At 43.8% G+C, this 19,510-nt stretch overlaps 1 protein-coding gene and 1 long non-coding RNA gene across 2 annotated transcripts in view; one reads left to right on the forward strand and one right to left on the reverse strand.

Moving 5' to 3' along the window:
* nbr1b (NBR1 autophagy cargo receptor b) overlaps positions 1 to 19,510 on the reverse strand; it is a 609,335-nt gene that overhangs the window by 85,225 nt on the left and 504,600 nt on the right. The window lies entirely within an intron of this gene.
* LOC127531616 (uncharacterized) lies at positions 879 to 18,990 on the forward strand. Its single transcript, XR_007938748.1, has 3 exons — positions 879 to 1,300; positions 12,996 to 14,677; positions 17,015 to 18,990. It is a non-coding gene; the product is annotated as an uncharacterized LOC127531616 (long non-coding RNA).

Genomic DNA, 19,510 nt, shown 5'->3' on the forward strand with positions numbered 1-19,510 from the left:
ACAAAATTTGGTAGTTCCTGAAAATATAGGACACATCATCTTCTTAGCCCTATACTGACTGTTATGATGGTATTGTGGGGAGGGGAATTTGTGGAATTTGTCTGCAATTAACAATGACTTGGAGTTATGTCACATGATTCAGAATTACTGGCTGAGGGTTCATGAATGTCTTAAAAATATAACTCAGGCTGATTTTGACTTTTGTCCGAGATTATATGTTCTCAGTGATCCACAGTTGATGTCTCACTATGAGCAGTTGACTTCATTCAGACAAGTATAATGATTGGAAAACAAATTATAATGAGAAATTAAACCTGCAAGCAGCGATGGACGGGTCCTCGCATCCACGCTGGTCGGTGAATTCACGCACATCCACCAGGTGGCGCTGTGACTGAGAGTGTATGTCGGCCTCTGAATCGCATCTGGACCAGAGTCCAATCATACATGTAAAATTTCAGCCAGACTGTAGCATGTTCAGAGCAGTTATAGAGCATTTCCTGTCTATCCACCAGGTGGCGCTGTAACTCAGAGTGTATTTCACACAGTGGATGTGATGAGGGTTGGACTCTGATCACTCATGAAAAGTTTCAGGCTGATTTGATGATGTAGAGGCCAGTTATACAGCATTTACTGTCCCTCCAACAGGTGGCGCCGCGACTGAGAGTGTCTGTTGGCCTGTAGATGTGATCAGGATTGGATTGTGATCACACATGGAAAGTTTGAGGCAGATTGGAGCATGCAGAGGAGAGTTATACAGCAGTTATGTTTCATGGCGAAGCATCAAAACGCTGATGGTCGCCATGGCCACACCATTTGGCTTCTGGTTAAACTTTTGATAACTTTTCATCACCAAGTCCTGCTGTGTGGACTGACAAAATTTCAGGTCTCCTGGAATTATCCCCTAGGAGGTATTAACTCTCAAAAATGAGAAAAATCATCAAAAATCTCACAATTAATCCAAGATGGCCGACTTCCTGTTGGGTTTAGGACATGGCTCCAAGAGGCTTTTTTGTGCGTCCTGATGTGCTCTATAAGCCTCCCAAACTTCATGGATGTAGGTGAAATGTGCTGGGGGGGCTGTTTGTTAAAAATACTGTAGGGGGCGCTATAGCATGTGCAGTGCCGAGATGCATACGGTGTCGTTCCTTGGGTCGATGGTGATGTGTGTGGTAATTTTAGTGAACATTGGAGTATTTCTAACCTGTCAAATAGCACTTTGTTTTGCATGGCGATATTTGGTTGCTACGGCAACAGCGTTGCATGAAATGTCACACCCTTGACAATGTGGGATTGTCAAGAGGTGAAGACTCGACTGACCAATTTCCAGCATGATATCACCACGTTTGGGGCCATTGTACCTGAAAATATAAGGCCTTAAACTTACTATTACCAACAGGTGGCGCTATGACTTTTTCAGAATTTATGAGTGTGGATGTGTTCAGACTGGACCTGGTGTCCATCATGTGAAGTTTGGGGCAGATAGGATCTTGTTCAGCTGAGATATGAATCGTTAAATTTTCATGGCGAAACATCGAAATTGGTTTGGCCGCCACAGACACGCCCTTTGATGACAAGTCACCATTTTCACTGGGATGCATCATCAATGTGTTTAGGCTGTTGTCACTGCATTTGAAGTGAATATGATCAACCGGGTAACAATAGGGCATGAAAGTGTAAAAGATGTCTATTTCCTGAAACCACAAGGTGGCGCTATGACTGTCAATGAATATCCCTATGTGGATGACATCAGGACAGGACTGTCATCATACATGTAAAGTTTCAGGCAGATTGGAGCATGTTGAGAAGAATTAGACACCACTTCCTGTTTCATGGCGAAGGATCAGTTGTTTGAGGCTCCGCCATGGCCACACCTTTTGGCTTCTGGTTGAGTTTTTGATAACTTTCCATCAGAAAGGTCTGGTGCATGTACTGGCCAAATTTCAGTTCTCTCAGACTTATCCACTAGGGGCTATAAATTTTGACAAATGTACAGCAAATTCAAGATGGCCGACTTCCTGTTGGGTTTAGGGTGTGGCTGTGATTGACTTTTTGGTGTGTCCTGATGTGGTGCATATGCCCACCAAATATTGTAGCTGTAAATAAAACATTGTGGAAGTTGGCCTAATGACCACTTTTTCAATTTTGCAGGTGGCGCTATAGAGCCATTTTTCCACACATATGCGCAACTCCCATAAAATATCAAATTTTTCACCAGTCCGGATGTGCACGCCAAATTTCACGCGTTTTGGTTCATGATAAGGCCCCCAAAAAGGCAACTCATTTACCGGGAGAAATTAATTTTGACAAATTTACAGCAAATTGAAGATGGCCGACTTCCTGTTGGGTTTAGGGCGTGGCTGTCATTGACTTTTTGGTGTGTCCTGATGTGGTGCATATGCCCACCAAATATTGTAGCTGTTAATGAAACATTGTGGAAGTTAGCCTAATGACCACTTTTCAATTTTGCAGGTGGCGCTATAGAGCCATTTTGCCACACACATGCGCAACTCCCATAAAATATCAAATTTTTCGCCAGTCCTGATGTGCATGCCAAATTTCACGCGTTTTGGAGTATGATAAGGCCGCCAAAAAGCCAATTTACTTTACGGGAGAAAAAAAAATAATTAAAAAAAAAATAATAATAATAATTAAAGCTGCAAGCAGCGATGGACGGGTCCTCGCATCCACGCTGGTCGGTGAATCCACGCACGTCCACCAGGTGGCGCTGTGACTGAGAGTGTATGTCGGCCTCTGAATCGCATCTGGACCAGAGTCCAATCATACATGTAAAATTTCAGCCAGACTGTAGCATGTTCAGAGCAGTTATAGAGCATTTCCTGTCTATCCACCAGGTGGCGCTGTAACTCAGAGTGTATTTCACACAGTGGATGTGATGAGGGTTGGACTCTGATCACTCATGAAAAGTTTCAGGCTGATTTGATCATGTCGAGGCCAGTTATACAGCATTTACTGTCCCTCCAACAGGTGGCGCTGCGACTGAGAGTGTCTGTTGGCCTGTAGATGTGATCAGGATTGGATTGTGATCACACATGGAAAGTTTGAGGCAGATTGGAGCATGCAGAGGAGAGTTATACAGCAGTTGATGTTTCATGGCGAAGCATCAAAACTCTAATGGTCGCCATGGCCACGCCATTTGGCTTCTGGTTAAACTTTTGATAACTTTTCCAAACCAAGTCCTGCTGTGTGGACTGACAAAATTTCAGGTCTCCTGGAATTATCCCTGAGGAGGTATTAACTCTCAAAAAAAAGAAAAATCATCAAAAATCTCACAATTAATCCAAGATGGCCGACTTCCTGTTGGGTTTAGGACATGGCTCCAAGAGGCTTTTTTGTGCGTCCTGATGTGCTCTATAAGCCTCCCAAATTTCATGGATGTAGGTGAAACGTGCTGGGGGGGCTGTTTGTTAAAAATACTGTAGGGGGCGCTATAGCATGTGCAGTGCCGAGATGCATACAGTGTTGTTCCTTGGGTCAATGGTGATGTGTGTGGTAATTTTTGTGAGCATTGGAGTATTCCTAACCTGTCAGAAAGGGCTTTGTTTTTCATGGCGATATTTGGTTGCTACGGCAACAGCGTTGCATGAAATGTCACACCCTTCACAGTGTGTGATTGTCAAGAGGTGAAGACTCGACTGACCAATTTCCAGCATGATATCACCAAGTTTGGGGCCATTGTACCTGAAAATATAAGGCCTTAAACTTACTATTACCAACAGGTGGCGCTATGACTTTTTCAAAATTTATGAGTGTGGATGTGTTCAGACTGGACCTGGTATCCAGCATGTGAAGTCTGAGGCAGATAGGATGTTGTTCAGCTGAGACATGAATCGTTAAATTTTCATGGCGAAACATGGAAATTGGTTTGGCCGCCACAGACACGCCCTTTGATGACAAGTCACCATTTTCACTGGGATGCATCATCAATGTGTTTAGGCTGTTGTCACTGCATTTGAAGTGAATATGATCAACCGGGTAACAATAGGGCATGAAAGTGTAAAAGATGTCTATTTCCTGAAACCACAAGGTGGCGCTATGACTGTCAATGAATATCCCTATGTGGATGACATCAGGACAGGACTGTCATCATACATGTAAAGTTTCAGGCAGATTGGAGCATGTTGAGAAGAATTAGACACCACTTCCTGTTTCATGGCGAAGGATCAGTTGTTTGAGGCTCCGCCATGGCCACACCTTTTGGCTTCTGGTTGAGTTTTTGATAACTTTTCATCAGAAAGGTCTGGTGCATGTACTGGCCAAATTTCAGTTCTCTCAGACTTATCCACTAGGAGCTATAAATTTTGACAAATGTACAGCAAATTCAAGATGGCCGACTTCCTGTTGGGTTTAGGGTGTGGCTGTGATTGACTTTTTGGTGTGTCCTGATGTGGTGCATATGCCCACCAAATATTGTAGCTGTAAATAAAACATTGTGGAAGTTGGCCTAATGACCACTTTTTCAATTTTGCAGGTGGCGCTATAGAGCCATTTTTCCACACATATGCGCAACTCCCATAAAATATCAAATTTTTCACCAGTCCGGATGTGCACGCCAAATTTCACGCGTTTTGGTTCATGATAAGGCCCCCAAAAAGGCAACTCATTTACCGGGAGAAATTAATTTTGACAAATTTACAGCAAATTGAAGATGGCCGACTTCCTGTTGGGTTTAGGGCGTGGCTGTCATTGACTTTTTGGTGTGTCCTGATGTGGTGCATATGCCCACCAAATATTGTAGCTGTTAATGAAACATTGTGGAAGTTAGCCTAATGACCACTTTTCAATTTTGCAGGTGGCGCTATAGAGCCATTTTGCCACACACATGCGCAACTCCCATAAAATATCAAATTTTTCGCCAGTCCTGATGTGCATGCCAAATTTCACGCGTTTTGGAGTATGATAAGGCCGCCAAAAAGCCAATTTACTTTACGGGAGAAAAAAAAATAATTAAAAAAAATAATAAATAAATAATTAAAGCTGCAAGCAGCGATGGACGGGTCCTCGCATCCACGCTGGTCGGTGAATCCACGCACGTCCACCAGGTGGCGCTGTGACTGAGAGTGTATGTCGGCCTCTGAATCGCATCTGGACCAGAGTCCAATCATACATGTAAAATTTCAGCCAGACTGTAGCATGTTCAGAGCAGTTATAGAGCATTTCCTGTCTATCCACCAGGTGGCGCTGTAACTCAGAGTGTATTTCACACAGTGGATGTGATGAGGGTTGGACTCTGATCACTCATGAAAAGTTTCAGGCTGATTTGATCATGTCGAGGCCAGTTATACAGCATTTACTGTCCCTCCAACAGGTGGCGCTGCGACTGAGAGTGTCTGTTGGCCTGTAGATGTGATCAGGATTGGATTGTGATCACACATGGAAAGTTTGAGGCAGATTGGAGCATGCAGAGGAGAGTTATACAGCAGTTGATGTTTCATGGCGAAGCATCAAAACTCTAATGGTCGCCATGGCCACGCCATTTGGCTTCTGGTTAAACTTTTGATAACTTTTCCAAACCAAGTCCTGCTGTGTGGACTGACAAAATTTCAGGTCTCCTGGAATTATCCCTGAGGAGGTATTAACTCTCAAAAAAAGAAAAATCATCAAAAATCTCACAATTAATCCAAGATGGCCGACTTCCTGTTGGGTTTAGGACATGGCTCCAAGAGGCTTTTTTGTGCGTCCTGATGTGCTCTATAAGCCTCCCAAATTTCATGGATGTAGGTGAAACGTGCTGGGGGGGCTGTTTGTTAAAAATACTGTAGGGGGCGCTATAGCATGTGCAGTGCCGAGATGCATACAGTGTTGTTCCTTGGGTCAATGGTGATGTGTGTGGTAATTTTTGTGAGCATTGGAGTATTCCTAACCTGTCAGAAAGGGCTTTGTTTTTCATGGCGATATTTGGTTGCTACGGCAACAGCGTTGCATGAAATGTCACACCCTTCACAGTGTGTGATTGTCAAGAGGTGAAGACTCGACTGACCAATTTCCAGCATGATATCACCAAGTTTGGGGCCATTGTACCTGAAAATATAAGGCCTTAAACTTACTATTACCAACAGGTGGCGCTATGACTTTTTCAAAATTTATGAGTGTGGATGTGTTCAGACTGGACCTGGTATCCAGCATGTGAAGTCTGAGGCAGATAGGATGTTGTTCAGCTGAGACATGAATCGTTAAATTTTCATGGCGAAACATGGAAATTGGTTTGGCCGCCACAGACACGCCCTTTGATGACAAGTCACCATTTTCACTGGGATGCATCATCAATGTGTTTAGGCTGTTGTCACTGCATTTGAAGTGAATATGATCAACCGGGTAACAATAGGGCATGAAAGTGTAAAAGATGTCTATTTCCTGAAACCACAAGGTGGCGCTATGACTGTCAATGAATATCCCTATGTGGATGACATCAGGACAGGACTGTCATCATACATGTAAAGTTTCAGGCAGATTGGAGCATGTTGAGAAGAATTAGACACCACTTCCTGTTTCATGGCGAAGGATCAGTTGTTTGAGGCTCCGCCATGGCCACACCTTTTGGCTTCTGGTTGAGTTTTTGATAACTTTTCATCAGAAAGGTCTGGTGCATGTACTGGCCAAATTTCAGTTCTCTCAGACGTATCCACTAGGAGCTATAAATTTTGACAAATGTACAGCAAATTCAAGATGGCCGACTTCCTGTTGGGTTTAGGGTGTGGCTGTGATTGACTTTTTGGTGTGTCCTGATGTGGTGCATATGCCCACCAAATATTGTAGCTGTAAATAAAACATTGTGGAAGTTGGCCTAATGACCACTTTTTCAATTTTGCAGGTGGCGCTATAGAGCCATTTTTCCACACATATGCGCAACTCCCATAAAATATCAAATTTTTCACCAGTCCGGATGTGCACGCCAAATTTCACGCGTTTTGGTTCATGATAAGGCCCCCAAAAAGGCAACTCATTTACCGGGAGAAATTAATTTTGACAAATTTACAGCAAATTGAAGATGGCCGACTTCCTGTTGGGTTTAGGGCGTGGCTGTCATTGACTTTTTGGTGTGTCCTGATGTGGTGCATATGCCCACCAAATATTGTAGCTGTAATGAAACATTGTGGAAGTTAGCCTAATGACCACTTTTCAATTTTGCAGGTGGCGCTATAGAGCCATTTTGCCACACACATGCGCAACTCCCATAAAATATCAAATTTTTCGCCAGTCCTGATGTGCATGCCAAATTTCACGCGTTTTGGAGTATGATAAGGCCGCCAAAAAGCCAATTTACTTTACGGGAGAAAAAAAAATAATTAAAAAAAAAAAATAATAATAATTAAAGCTGCAAGCAGCGATGGACGGGTCCTCGCATCCACGCTGGTCGGTGAATCCACGCACGTCCACCAGGTGGCGCTGTGACTGAGAGTGTATGTCGGCCTCTGAATCGCATCTGGACCAGAGTCCAATCATACATGTAAAATTTCAGCCAGACTGTAGCATGTTCAGAGCAGTTATAGAGCATTTCCTGTCTATCCACCAGGTGGCGCTGTAACTCAGAGTGTATTTCACACAGTGGATGTGATGAGGGTTGGACTCTGATCACTCATGAAAAGTTTCAGGCTGATTTGATCATGTCGAGGCCAGTTATACAGCATTTACTGTCCCTCCAACAGGTGGCGCTGCGACTGAGAGTGTCTGTTGGCCTGTAGATGTGATCAGGATTGGATTGTGATCACACATGGAAAGTTTGAGGCAGATTGGAGCATGCAGAGGAGAGTTATACAGCAGTTGATGTTTCATGGCGAAGCATCAAAACTCTAATGGTCGCCATGGCCACGCCATTTGGCTTCTGGTTAAACTTTTGATAACTTTTCCAAACCAAGTCCTGCTGTGTGGACTGACAAAATTTCAGGTCTCCTGGAATTATCCCTGAGGAGGTATTAACTCTCAAAAAAGAGAAAAATCATCAAAAATCTCACAATTAATCCAAGATGGCCGACTTCCTGTTGGGTTTAGGACATGGCTCCAAGAGGCTTTTTTGTGCGTCCTGATGTGCTCTATAAGCCTCCCAAATTTCATGGATGTAGGTGAAACGTGCTGGGGGGGCTGTTTGTTAAAAATACTGTAGGGGGCGCTATAGCATGTGCAGTGCCGAGATGCATACAGTGTTGTTCCTTGGGTCAATGGTGATGTGTGTGGTAATTTTTGTGAGCATTGGAGTATTCCTAACCTGTCAGAAAGGGCTTTGTTTTTCATGGCGATATTTGGTTGCTACGGCAACAGCGTTGCATGAAATGTCACACCCTTCACAGTGTGTGATTGTCAAGAGGTGAAGACTCGACTGACCAATTTCCAGCATGATATCACCAAGTTTGGGGCCATTGTACCTGAAAATATAAGGCCTTAAACTTACTATTACCAACAGGTGGCGCTATGACTTTTTCAAAATTTATGAGTGTGGATGTGTTCAGACTGGACCTGGTATCCAGCATGTGAAGTCTGAGGCAGATAGGATGTTGTTCAGCTGAGACATGAATCGTTAAATTTTCATGGCGAAACATGGAAATTGGTTTGGCCGCCACAGACACGCCCTTTGATGACAAGTCACCATTTTCACTGGGATGCATCATCAATGTGTTTAGGCTGTTGTCACTGCATTTGAAGTGAATATGATCAACCGGGTAACAATAGGGCATGAAAGTGTAAAAGATGTCTATTTCCTGAAACCACAAGGTGGCGCTATGACTGTCAATGAATATCCCTATGTGGATGACATCAGGACAGGACTGTCATCATACATGTAAAGTTTCAGGCAGATTGGAGCATGTTGAGAAGAATTAGACACCACTTCCTGTTTCATGGCGAAGGATCAGTTGTTTGAGGCTCCGCCATGGCCACACCTTTTGGCTTCTGGTTGAGTTTTTGATAACTTTTCATCAGAAAGGTCTGGTGCATGTACTGGCCAAATTTCAGTTCTCTCAGACTTATCCACTAGGAGCTATAAATTTTGACAAATGTACAGCAAATTCAAGATGGCCGACTTCCTGTTGGGTTTAGGGTGTGGCTGTGATTGACTTTTTGGTGTGTCCTGATGTGGTGCATATGCCCACCAAATATTGTAGCTGTAAATAAAACATTGTGGAAGTTGGCCTAATGACCACTTTTTCAATTTTGCAGGTGGCGCTATAGAGCCATTTTTCCACACATATGCGCAACTCCCATAAAATATCAAATTTTTCACCAGTCCGGATGTGCACGCCAAATTTCACGCGTTTTGGTTCATGATAAGGCCCCCAAAAAGGCAAGTCATTTCCCGAGGAGAATTAATTTTGACAAATTTACAGCAAATTGAAGATGGCCGACTTCCTGTTGGGTTTAGGGCGTGGCTGTAATTGACTTTTTGGTGTGTCCAGATGTTGTGCATATGCCCACCAAATATTGTAGCTGTACATGAAACATTGTGGCAGTTGGCCTAATGACCACTTTTCAAGTTTGCAGGTGGCGCTATAGAGCCATTTTGCCACACACATGCGCAACTCCCATAAAATATCAAATTTTTCGCCAGTCCTGATGTGCATGCCAAATTTCACGCGTTTTGGAGTATGATAAGGCCGCCAAAAAGCCAATTTACTTTACGGGAGAAAAAAAAAAATAAAAAATAATAATAATAATAATTAAAGCTGCAAGCAGCGATGGACGGGTCCTCGCATCCACGCTGGTCGGTGAATCCACGCACGTCCACCAGGTGGCGCTGTGACTGAGAGTGTATGTCGGCCTCTGAATCGCATCTGGACCAGAGTCCAATCATACATGTAAAATTTCAGCCAGATTGGAGCATGTTCAGACAGTTATAGAGCATTTCCTGTCTATCCACCAGGTGGCGCTGTAACTCAGAGTGTATTTCACACAGTGGATGTGATGAGGGCTGGACTCTGATCACTCATGAAAAGTTTCAGGCTGATTTGATCATGTAGAGGCCAGTTATACAGCATTTACTGTCCCTCCAACAGGTGGCGCTGCAACTGAGAGTGTCTGTTGGCCTGTAGATGTGATCAGGATTGGATTGTGATCACACATGGAAAGTTTGAGGCAGATTGGAGCATGCAGAGGAGAGTTATACAGCAGTTGTTGTTTCATGGCGAAGCATCAAAACTCTAATGGTCGCCATGGCCACGCCATTTGGCTTCTGGTTAAACTTTTGATAACTTTTCCAAACCAAGTCCTGCTGTGTGGACTGACAAAATTTCAGGTCTCCTGGAATTATCCCTAGGAGGTATTAACTCTCAAAAATGAGAAAAATCATCAAAAATCTCACAATTAATCCAAGATGGCCGACTTCCTGTTGGGTTTAGGACATGGCTCCAAGAGGCTTTTTTGTGCGTCCTGATGTGCTCTATAAGCCTCCCAAATTTCATGGATGTAGGTGAAACGTGCTGGGGGGGCTGTTTGTTAAAAATACTGTAGGGGGCGCTATAGCATGTGCAGTGCCGAGATGCATACAGTGTTGTTCCTTGGGTCAATGGTGATGTGTGTGGTAATTTTTGTGAGCATTGGAGTATTCCTAACCTGTCAGAAAGGGCTTTGTTTTTCATGGCGATATTTGGTTGCTACGGCAACAGCGTTGCATGAAATGTCACACCCTTCACAGTGTGTGATTGTCAAGAGGTGAAGACTCGACTGACCAATTTCCAGCATGATATCACCAAGTTTGGGGCCATTGTACCTGAAAATATAAGGCCTTAAACTTACTATTACCAACAGGTGGCGCTATGACTTTTTCAAAATTTATGAGTGTGGATGTGTTCAGACTGGACCTGGTATCCAGCATGTGAAGTCTGAGGCAGATAGGATGTTGTTCAGCTGAGATATGAATCGTTAAATTTTCATGGCGAAACATCGAAATTGGTTTGGCCGCCACAGACACGCCCTTTGATGACAAGTCACCATTTTCACTGGGATGCATCATCAATGTGTTTAGGCTGTTGTCACTGCATTTGAAGTGAATATGATCAACCGGGTAACAATAGGGCATGAAAGTGTAAAAGATGTCTATTTCCTGAAACCACAAGGTGGCGCTATGACTGTCAATGAATATCCCTATGTGGATGACATCAGGACAGGACTGTCATCATACATGTAAAGTTTCAGGCAGATTGGAGCATGTTGAGAAGAATTAGACACCACTTCCTGTTTCATGGCGAAGGATCAGTTGTTTGAGGCTCCGCCATGGCCACACCTTTTGGCTTCTGGTTGAGTTTTTGATAACTTTTCATCAGAAAGGTCTGGTGCATGTACTGGCCAAATTTCAGTTCTCTCAGACTTATCCACTAGGAGCTATAAATTTTGACAAATGTACAGCAAATTCAAGATGGCCGACTTCCTGTTGGGTTTAGGGTGTGGCTGTGATTGACTTTTTGGTGTGTCCTGATGTGGTGCATATGCCCACCAAATATTGTAGCTGTAAATAAAACATTGTGGAAGTTGGCCTAATGACCACTTTTTCAATTTTGCAGGTGGCGCTATAGAGCCATTTTTCCACACATATGCGCAACTCCCATAAAATATCAAATTTTTCGCCAGTCCTGATGTGCACGCCAAATTTCACGCGTTTTGGTTCATGATAAGGCCGCCAAAAAGGCAAGTCATTTCCCGAGGAGCGATTAAGTTTGAAAAATTTACAGCAAATTGAAGATGGCCGACTTCCTGTTGGGTTTAGGGCGTGGCTGTAATTGACTTTTTGGTGTGTCCAGATGTTCTGCATATGCCCACCAAATATTGTAGCTGTACATGAAACATTGTGGCAGTTGGCCTAATGACTACTTTTTCAAGTTTGCAGGTGGCGCTATAGAGCCATTTTGCCACGCACATGCGCAACTCCCATAAAATATCAAATTTTTCGCCAGTCCTGATGTGCATGCCAAATTTCACGCGTTTTGGAGTATGATAAGGCCGCCAAAAAGCCAATTTACTTTACGGGAGAAAAAAAAAAAATAAAAAAATAATAATAATAATTAAAGCTGCAAGCAGCGATGGACGGGTCCTCGCATCCACGCTGGTCGGTGAATCCACGCACGTCCACCAGGTGGCGCTGTGACTGAGAGTGTATGTCGGCCTCTGAATCGCATCTGGACCAGAGTCCAATCATACATGTAAAATTTCAGCCAGACTGTAGCATGTTCAGAGCAGTTATAGAGCATTTCCTGTCTATCCACCAGGTGGCGCTGTAACTCAGAGTGTATTTCACACAGTGGATGTGATGAGGGTTGGACTCTGATCACTCATGAAAAGTTTCAGGCTGATTTGATCATGTAGAGGCCAGTTATACAGCATTTACTGTCCCTCCAACAGGTGGCGCTGCGACTGAGAGTGTCTGTTGGCCTGTAGATGTGATCAGGATTGGATTGTGATCACACATGGAAAGTTTGAGGCAGATTGGAGCATGCAGAGGAGAGTTATACAGCAGTTGATGTTTCATGGCGAAGCATCAAAACTCTAATGGTCGCCATGGCCACGCCATTTGGCTTCTGGTTAAACTTTTGATAACTTTTCCAAACCAAGTCCTGCTGTGTGGACTGACAAAATTTCAGGTCTCCTGGAATTATCCCCTAGGAGGTATTAACTCTCAAAAATGAGAAAAATCATCAAAAATCTCACAATTAATCCAAGATGGCCGACTTCCTGTTGGGTTTAGGACATGGCTCCAAGAGGCTTTTTTGTGCGTCCTGATGTGCTCTATAAGCCTCCCAAATTTCATGGATGTAGGTGAAACGTGCTGGGGGGGCTGTTTGTTAAAAATACTGTAGGGGGCGCTATAGCATGTGCAGTGCCGAGATGCATACAGTGTTGTTCCTTGGGTCAATGGTGATGTGTGTGGTAATTTTTGTGAGCATTGGAGTATTCCTAACCTGTCAGAAAGGGCTTTGTTTTTCATGGCGATATTTGGTTGCTACGGCAACAGCGTTGCATGAAATGTCACACCCTTCACAGTGTGTGATTGTCAAGAGGTGAAGACTCGACTGACCAATTTCCAGCATGATATCACCAAGTTTGGGGCCATTGTACCTGAAAATATAAGGCCTTAAACTTACTATTACCAACAGGTGGCGCTATGACTTTTTCAAAATTTATGAGTGTGGATGTGTTCAGACTGGACCTGGTATCCAGCATGTGAAGTCTGAGGCAGATAGGATGTTGTTCAGCTGAGATATGAATCGTTAAATTTTCATGGCGAAACATCGAAATTGGTTTGGCCGCCACAGACACGCCCTTTGATGACAAGTCACCATTTTCACTGGGATGCATCATCAATGTGTTTAGGCTGTTGTCACTGCATTTGAAGTGAATATGATCAACCGGGTAACAATAGGGCATGAAAGTGTAAAAGATGTCTATTTCCTGAAACCACAAGGTGGCGCTATGACTGTCAATGAATATCCCTATGTGGATGACATCAGGACAGGACTGTCATCATACATGTAAAGTTTCAGGCAGATTGGAGCATGTTGAGAAGAATTAGACACCACTTCCTGTTTCATGGCGAAGGATCAGTTGTTTGAGGCTCCGCCATGGCCACACCTTTTGGCTTCTGGTTGAGTTTTTGATAACTTTTCATCAGAAAGGTCTGGTGCATGTACTGGCCAAATTTCAGTTCTCTCAGACTTATCCACTAGGAGCTATAAATTTTGACAAATGTACAGCAAATTCAAGATGGCCGACTTCCTGTTGGGTTTAGGGTGTGGCTGTGATTGACTTTTTGGTGTGTCCTGATGTGGTGCATATGCCCACCAAATATTGTAGCTGTAAATAAAACATTGTGGAAGTTGGCCTAATGACCACTTTTTCAATTTTGCAGGTGGCGCTATAGAGCCATTTTTCCACACATATGCGCAACTCCCATAAAATATCAAATTTTTCGCCAGTCCTGATGTGCACGCCAAATTTCACGCGTTTTGGTTCATGATAAGGCCGCCAAAAAGGCAAGTCATTTCCCGAGGAGCGATTAAGTTTGAAAAATTTACAGCAAATTGAAGATGGCCGACTTCCTGTTGGGTTTAGGGCGTGGCTGTAATTGACTTTTTGGTGTGTCCAGATGTTCTGCATATGCCCACCAAATATTGTAGCTGTACATGAAACATTGTGGCAGTTGGCCTAATGACTACTTTTTCAAGTTTGCAGGTGGCGCTATAGAGCCATTTTGCCACGCACATGCGCAACTCCCATAAAATATCAAATTTTTCGCCAGTCCTGATGTGCATGCCAAATTTCACGCGTTTTGGAGTATGATAAGGCCGCCAAAAAGCCAATTTACTTTACGGGAGAAAAAAAAAAAAAAATAATAATAATAATAATTAAAGCTGCAAGCAGCGATGGACGGGTCCTCGCATCCACGCTGGTCGGCGAATCCATGCACGTCCACCAGGTGGCGCTGTGACTGAGAGTGTGTGTCGGCCTCTGAATCGCATCTGGACCAGAGTTTAATCACACGTAAAATTTCAGCCAGATTGGAGCATGTTCAGACTAGTTATACAGCATTTCCTGCCCATCCACCACCAGGTGGCGCTGTAACTCAGAGTGTATTTCAAACAGTGGATGTGATGAGGGCTGGACTCTGATCACTCATGAAAAGTTTCAGGCTGATTTGATCATGTAGAGGCCAGTTATACAGCATTTATTGTCCCTCCAACAGGTGGCGCTGCAACTGAGAGTGTCTGTTGGCCTGTAGATGTGATCAGGATTGGATTGTGATCACACATGGAAAGTTTGAGGCAGATTGGAGCATGCAGAGGAGAGTTATACAGCAGTTGTTGTTTCATGGCGAAGCATCAAAACTCTAATGGTCGCCATGGCCACGCCATTTGGCTTCTGGTTAAACTTTTGATAACTTTTCCAAACCAAGTCCTGCTGTGTGGACTGACAAAATTTCAGGTCTCCTGGAATTATCCCCTAGGAGGTATTAACTCTCAAAAATGAGAAAAATCATCAAAAATCTCACAATTAATCCAAGATGGCCGACTTCCTGTTGGGTTTAGGACATGGCTCCAAGAGGCTTTTTTGTGCGTCCTGATGTGCTCTATAAGCCTCCCAAATTTCATGGATGTAGGTGAAACGTGCTGGGGGGGCTGTTTGTTAAAAATACTGTAGGGGGCGCTATAGCATGTGCAGTGCCGAGATGCATACAGTGTTGTTCCTTGGGTCAATGGTGATGTGTGTGGTAATTTTTGTGAGCATTGGAGTATTCCTAACCTGTCAGAAAGGGCTTTGTTTTTCATGGCGATATTTGGTTGCTACGGCAACAGCGTTGCATGAAATGTCACACCCTTCACAGTGTGTGATTGTCAAGAGGTGAAGACTCGACTGACCAATTTCCAGCATGATATCACCAAGTTTGGGGCCATTGTACCTGAAAATATAAGGCCTTAAACTTACTATTACCAACAGGTGGCGCTATGACTTTTTCAAAATTTATGAGTGTGGATGTGTTCAGACTGGACCTGGTATCCAGCATGTGAAGTCTGAGGCAGATAGGATGTTGTTCAGCTGAGATATGAATCGTTAAATTTTCATGGCGAAACATCGAAATTGGTTTGGCCGCCACAGACACGCCCTTTGATGACAAGTCACCATTTTCACTGGGATGCATCATCAATGTGTTTAGGCTGTTGTCACTGCATTTGAAGTGAATATGATCAACCGGGTAACAATAGGGCATGAAAGTGTAAAAGATGTCTATTTCCTGAAACCACAAGGTGGCGCTATGACTGTCAATGAATATCCCTATGTGGATGACATCAGGACAGGACTGTCATCATACATGTAAAGTTTCAGGCAGATTGGAGCATGTTGAGAAGAATTAGACACCACTTCCTGTTTCATGGCGAAGGATCAGTTGTTTGAGGCTCCGCCATGGCCACACCTTTTGGCTTCTGGTTGAGTTTTTGATAACTTTTCATCAGAAAGGTCTGGTGCATGTACTGGCCAAATTTCAGTTCTCTCAGACTTATCCACTAGGAGCTATAAATTTTGACAAATGTACAGCAAATTCAAGATGGCCGACTTCCTGTTGGGTTTAGGGTGTGGCTGTGATTGACTTTTTGGTGTGTCCTGATGTGGTGCATATGCCCACCAAATATTGTAGCTGTAAATAAAACATTGTGGAAGTTGGCCTAATGACCACTTTTTCAATTTTGCAGGTGGCGCTATAGAGCCATTTTTCACACATATGCGCAACTCCCATAAAATATCAAATTTTTCGCCAGTCCTGATGTGCACGCCAAATTTCACGCGTTTTGGTTCATGATAAGGCCGCCAAAAAGGCAAGTCATTTCCCGAGGAGCGATTAAGTTTGAAAAATTTACAGCAAATTGAAGATGGCCGACTTCCTGTTGGGTTTAGGGCGTGGCTGTAATTGACTTTTTGGTGTGTCCAGATGTTCTGCATATGCCCACCAAATATTGTAGCTGTACATGAAACATTGTGGCAGTTGGCCTAATGACTACTTTTTCAAGTTTGCAGGTGGCGCTATAGAGCCATTTTGCCACGCACATGCGCAACTCCCATAAAATATCAAATTTTTCGCCAGTCCTGATGTGCATGCCAAATTTCACGCGTTTTGGAGTATGATAAGGCCGCCAAAAAGCCAATTTACTTTACGGGAGAAAAAAAAAAAAAAAATAATAATAATAATAATTAAAGCTGCAAGCAGCGATGGACGGGTCCTCGCATCCACGCTGGTCGGTGAATCCACGCACGTCCACCAGGTGGCGCTGTGACTGAGAGTGTATGTCGGCCTCTGAATCGCATCTGGACCAGAGTCCAATCATACATGTAAAATTTCAGCCAGACTGTAGCATGTTCAGAGCAGTTATAGAGCATTTCCTGCCTATCCACCAGGTGGCGCTGTAACTCAGAGTGTATTTCACACAGTGGATGTGATGAGGGTTGGACTCTGATCACTCATGAAAAGTTTCAGGCTGATTTGATCATGTAGAGGCCAGTTATACAGCATTTACTGTCCCTCCAACAGGTGGCGCTGCGACTGAGAGTGTCTGTTGGCCTGTAGATGTGATCAGGATTGGATTGTGATCACACATGGAAAGTTTGAGGCAGATTGGAGCATGCAGAGGAGAGTTATACAGCAGTTGATGTTTCATGGCGAAGCATCAAAACGCTGATGGTCGCCATGGCCACGCCATTTGGCTTCTGGTTAAACTTTTGATAACTTTTCCAAACCAAGTCCTGCTGTGTGGACTGACAAAATTTCAGGTCTCCTGGAATTATCCCCTAGGAGGTATTAACTCTCAAAAATGAGAAAAATCATCAAAAATCTCACAATTAATCCAAGATGGCCGACTTCCTGTTGGGTTTAGGACATGGCTCCAAGAGGCTTTTTTGTGCGTCCTGATGTGCTCTATAAGCCTCCCAAATTTCATGGATGTAGGTGAAACGTGCTGGGGGGGCTGTTTGTTAAAAATACTGTAGGGGGCGCTATAGCATGTGCAGTGCCGAGATGCATACAGTGTTGTTCCTTGGGTCAATGGTGATGTGTGTGGTAATTTTTGTGAGCATTGGAGTATTCCTAACCTGTCAGAAAGGGCTTTGTTTTTCATGGCGATATTTGGTTGCTACGGCAACAGCGTTGCATGAAATGTCACACCCTTCACAGTGTGTGATTGTCAAGAGGTGAAGACTCGACTGACCAATTTCCAGCATGATATCACCAAGTTTGGGGCCATTGTACCTGAAAATATAAGGCCTTAAACTTACTATTACCAACAGGTGGCGCTATGACTTTTTCAAAATTTATGAGTGTGGATGTGTTCAGACTGGACCTGGTATCCAGCATGTGAAGTCTGAGGCAGATAGGATGTTGTTCAGCTGAGATATGAATCGTTAAATTTTCATGGCGAAACATCGAAATTGGTTTGGCCGCCACAGACACGCCCTTTGATGACAAGTCACCATTTTCACTGGGATGCATCATCAATGTGTTTAGGCTGTTGTCACTGCATTTGAAGTGAATATGATCAACCGGGTAACAATAGGGCATGAAAGTGTAAAAGATGTCTATTTCCTGAAACCACAAGGTGGCGCTATGACTGTCAATGAATATCCCTATGTGGATGACATCAGGACAGGACTGTCATCATACATGTAAAGTTTCAGGCAGATTGGAGCATGTTGAGAAGAATTAGACACCAATTCCTGTTTCATGGCGAAGGATCAGTTGTTTGAGGCTCCGCCATGGCCACACCTTTTGGCTTCTGGTTGAGTTTTTGATAACTTTTCATCAGAAAGGTCTGGTGAATGTACTGGCCAAATTTCAGTTCTCTCAGACTTATCCACTAGGAGCTATAAATTTTGACAAATGTACAGCAAATTCAAGATGGCCGACTTCCTGTTGGGTTTAGGGTGTGGCTGTGATTGACTTTTTGGTGTGTCCTGATGTGGTGCATATGCCCACCAAATATTGTAGCTGTAAATAAAACATTGTGGAAGTTGGCCTAATGACCACTTTTTCAATTTTGCAGGTGGCGCTATAGAGCCATTTTTCCACACATATGCGCAACTCCCATAAAATATCAAATTTTTCGCCAGTCCTGATGTGCACGCCAAATTTCACGCGTTTTGGTTCATGATAAGGCCGCCAAAAAGGCAAGTCATTTCCCGAGGAGCGATTAAGTTTGAAAAATTTACAGCAAATTGAAGATGGCCGACTTCCTGTTGGGTTTAGGGCGTGGCTGTAATTGACTTTTTGGTGTGTCCAGATGTTCTGCATATGCCCACCAAATATTGTAGCTGTACATGAAACATTGTGGCAGTTGGCCTAATGACTACTTTTTCAAGTTTGCAGGTGGCGCTATAGAGCCATTTTGCCACGCACATGCGCAACTCCCATAAAATATCAAATTTTTCGCCAGTCCTGATGTGCATGCCAAATTTCACGCGTTTTGGAGTATGATAAGGCCGCCAAAAAGCCAATTTACTTTACGGGAGAAAAAAAAAAAAAATAAAAAAAAATAAAATAATAAACCCTAGGGTTTCAATAGGGTCCTTGGCACCGCTGGTGCCTTGGACAGTCGGTGCCCTGGCACCGCCTGTCCTTCGCACCCTCGGTGCTCGGACCCTAATAAACCCTAGGGTTTCAATAGGGTCCTTGGCACCGCTGGTGCCTTGGACAGTCGGTGCCCTGGCACCGCCTGTCCTTCGCACCCTCGGTGCTCGGACCCTAATAATAATAATAATAATAAACCCTAGGGTTTCAATAGGGTCCTTGGCACCGCTGGTGCCTTGGACAGTCGGTGCCCTGGCACCGCCTGTCCTTCGCACCCTCGGTGCTCGGACCCTAACTCGAGGAACTCAGGTGAACCATCTTTTCAGGAATGTTACACAGAACTGGAAAAGTAGGCATCATCTGAAAAAAATATCATTTAGTTGCAATAACAGGACTGAGAAATACTTCATAAAGTGGGGAGAGTATTTGAAATACACTGGCACTAAGGTAAGGGCTTAAGATGAATAT

The sequence above is a fragment of the Acanthochromis polyacanthus genome, chromosome 21 (genome assembly GCF_021347895.1).
Source record: "Acanthochromis polyacanthus isolate Apoly-LR-REF ecotype Palm Island chromosome 21, KAUST_Apoly_ChrSc, whole genome shotgun sequence".
Taxonomy (NCBI): domain Eukaryota; kingdom Metazoa; phylum Chordata; class Actinopteri; family Pomacentridae; genus Acanthochromis; species Acanthochromis polyacanthus.